Source organism: Candoia aspera, chromosome 6, assembly GCF_035149785.1.
Source record: "Candoia aspera isolate rCanAsp1 chromosome 6, rCanAsp1.hap2, whole genome shotgun sequence".
Lineage (NCBI taxonomy): Eukaryota > Metazoa > Chordata > Lepidosauria > Squamata > Boidae > Candoia > Candoia aspera.
The window spans coordinates 78,810,228-78,814,054 of NC_086158.1; the positions used below are offsets into that span (position 1 = coordinate 78,810,228).

General features: G+C 42.2%; 1 pseudogene; it reads right to left on the reverse strand.

Annotated features, from left to right (window-relative positions):
• Positions 1-662: 662 nt before the first annotated feature.
• Positions 663-2,435, reverse strand: LOC134500501 (ropporin-1-like; annotated as a pseudogene).
• Between the last annotated feature and the right edge of the window lie 1,392 nt (positions 2,436-3,827).

Sequence of the window (3,827 nt, forward strand, 5' to 3'; positions counted from 1 at the left end):
CAATGAAAAAGACGGGAATCCTTATGTGTTGGCAGGGTGTCCTGTTTATACTCCGGTGGCGGACCTCGTCCTTCTCCACCCCCCATTGACCCTTGAGCCAGGACTGGATGGGTGCTTGGGACTGTGATGCGTCTGCTGATGGGCGATTCTGGTGATCTCCGGCGTTCTCCTTTGTTTCCTCGCCTTCATCCGGTGCAGGTGCGTCCCCCGGGGTAATGGGAAGGCGTTCCCCCGATCTTTCGATGGGTGCCAAGTCCGGTCTGAGGGGCGTTTCTATTATGTTGGTGATTCCTTTATGGATATGGGTGCTTGAGGGATATGTGAGTGATTAAGGGATTATGATTATCCCTTCCTCTTTCCTAATGTGCATGTTCCCCGTTGTGATGCACTTATGCCTTGCAACGGGGAACATGACAACAGTCTGCAATAAGAACTACCAGGCAGTACACACCTCCAACAGAAGGACTGAGAGGCTAATGGCAGTGCAAAAGTGTGCTGAATCAGTCTATGTTTTCATCTTTCTTAGTGATTGCTTTACCAAACTGTTTCTTAACAGGCACAAAAGGAAAAAAGTGACTGAGAGAGTGGCCTATTTGTTTAACTCCTTCTATTCTCCATTTCTTTCTCCATCTAACATTGACAATGTATGATGTACTGAGAATCTACTCCAGCCTGACCTGAGGATTCTGGGTAAAATCATTAATCTTAATGATCTCCTGTTCAATATAAATCAGCATTTGGCTGATATGAGAAGCGGAGATTTCTCCATCCAGAAATGTAAGTGTAGAGAAACTGGAAAGTACTGAAAGGGATACGAGCTGGACCACTGTCATTCTCACGAGATAAAACTTCACATATTATCTTCAGAGCTTTTGCAATAGTAATTCCAAGAGAGCTACAGGCTAGAGCTAAAAACTGGAGCCATTCAATTTCTTCAGTAAAATGTTCATGGTACTTTCAAATAAATCTGTAGGGAGATTGAGCACCTTCCACATCTGGGCTAGTTCATCAATGCGGATGATTAGCCTCCCACCCACTCTCTGGTGTAAGACCTTCAAGAGCTCTGGAGTAAGCTCTGATAGATGATACCTTGATAGCTGAAAATTCAATTGATTTGGAAGCTCTAGTGAAGAAAGTCAAGGAGCACAATAAAAAAAAGTGGGACTAAGATTAAATATAAAGATGGCAACAGGTGTAGAAACCACCCTTAGAACTGACATCCTTAGACACTGAAGCTTGGATAGCTTCTGCCTTTTAGGACTGACTATTAACAGTAAAGGAAACAGCGGTCAAGAAATACGCCACAGATTGGCACTTGGTAGGTTAGCGATGAGGGCCTTGGGAAAGAAATTCAGATGCTGTGAAGTACTTATATCTACAAAGATCAAATCTGCACAGTTTGATAAAAAGCACTCTATCTGTCCGTTCTCTTACAGGAGGTGCCTCAGTCAGTAAACAAAGAGAAGACAAAAGTAGAGCAGAAGATTTAACTGTACCAGGATCAATTTGTACAGAGTCAGTGAGTTTCAAGACTTTTTTCTTTTTCTTCAATTTCAATGGATTAAGAATATACAAGAACATGAAACAGTGAAAACTATTCTTTTGCAGACCATCCTAACACTGGTAGAACTGCACAATTGTCTTGGCAACACTGAGGTCACATTTCCCATCTATTTATCCCGATTGGTTGAGTTTTATTTTCACTCATTTGACTGCAAGAGAGGAAGATAATTACTTTATACTGAGTCACATCACTGATATATGTAGTTTACTGATTAGTAAAGATTCAACATCTGGGAGTGGTGTGAATCAAATCTGCAAAGCGTACACTCAATTACTAAGCTATGTTGTCTGTTTAAGGAACACGATAAACTGAATGGAAAATTCATGATAGAGTGAAGGGAACAATTGTGCTCCCAGAATGGCAGTTCCACTGAAAAACAAAAGTTCTCTCTCTCTCTCTCTCTCTCTCTCTCTGATAAGAATGGGTATTGACATGAGAGGGCTCTGTTGAAACCATGCAAGTTAAATATGTTACAGGTAAATAAACATGAATTGAAATAATTTGCTGTTTTCTTCAGCTACAATAATTTAAGTATTAATCTTATGTTTGCTTTCTTCTGACTTTAGGAAATCCTTCTTCTTTCTCTTTTGCTTTTTAGAAAGAAGAAGAAAGGACCCCAAATCATTTTCTGACTCCTTGGGGGACGCCGCTTTCACATTTTCTTAGCAGACTATAGAGCGGGGTGGTTTGCCATTGCCTTCCCCAGTCGTAATTACCTTTCCCCCAGTGAGCTATGTTTTACCAACCTCAGATGGATGGAAGGCTGAGTCTGCCTGAGCTGGTTACCTGAGAAACCAACTTCCGCTGGGATTGAACTCAGGTCGTGGGGAGAGTTTCAGTTGCAATACTGGGGCCTACCACTCTGCGCCATACGAGGCTCATCATATGCTTAAATAAGCATATTCACTATAATTAGAAAGAAGAAAGGATGGGGAATTCCATTGAAAGAAGCTTCAGAAATCAGAACAGCCCTTAGGAATTTGAACAGAGTATGACAGCTGCTAATGGATCTTCATTGTCTGTCTTTTTTGTTTATTCATTTAGTTGCTTCCAACTCTTTGTGACTTCATGGACCAGCCCATGCCAGAGCTTCCTGTTGGTCGTCAACACCCCCAGCTCCCCCAGGGACAAGTCCGTCACTTCTAGAATATCATCTATCCATCTTGCCCATGGTTGGCCCCTCTTCCTTTTGCCTTCCACTCTCCCTAGCATCAGCATCTTCTCCAGGGTGTCCTGTCTTCTCATTATGTGGCCAAAGTATTTCAGTTTGGCCTTTAATATCATTCCCTCAAGTGAGCAGTCTGGCTTTATTTCCTGGAGGATGGACTGGTTTGATCTTCTTGCAGTCCAAGGCACTCTCAGAATTTTCCTCCAACACCACAGTTCAAAAGCATCTATCTTCCTTCTCTCAGCCTTCCTTATGGTCCAGCTCTCGCAGCCATATGTTACTACGGGGAACACCATTGCTTTAACTATGCGGGCCTTTGTTGTCAGTGTGATGTCTCTGCTCTTAACTATTTTATCGAGATTTGTCATTGCTCTTCTCCCAAGGATTAAGCGTCTTCTGATTTCCTGACTGCAGTCAGCATCTGCAGTAATCTTTGCACCTAGGAATACAAAGTCTTTCACTGCTTCTACATTTTCTCCCTCTATTTGCCAGTTATCAATCAAGCTGGTTGCCATAATCTTGGTTTTTTTGAGGTTTAGCTGCAAGCCAGCTTTTGCACTTTCTTCTTTCACCTTCATCATAAGGCTCCTCAGTTCCTCTTCGCTTTCAGCCATCAAAGTGGTATCATCTGCATATCTGAGATTGTTAATGTTTCTTCCAGCGATTTTAACCCCAGCTTTGGATTCCTCAAGCCCAGCATGTTGCATGATGTGTTCTGTGTACAAGTTGAATAGGTAGGGTGAGAGTATACAGCCCTGCCGTACTCCTTTCCCAATCTTAAACCAGTCCGTTGTTCCGTGGTCTGTTCTTACTGTTGCTGCTTGGTCGTTATACAGATTCCATTGTCTGTCTATGCTATAGTAAAGTTCATTTGGATGGTTAGAGAGGGGCAATATTGAGATTTGATTCCTTAAGCCTAATCAGTAAGCAGTTCTGATTGCTTACTGTAAATCAACCAAATCAACTGTAGCAGGGTTAAAGAATGTCCTCTCAGTTGTGTCTGTTGCCTCCATATGAAATGGTAGAAGATGCTTACTACATTTTTCACTTTTTGCATCCAGCCAGTCCTACAAGAGATCGAAGTAGTACACTTTT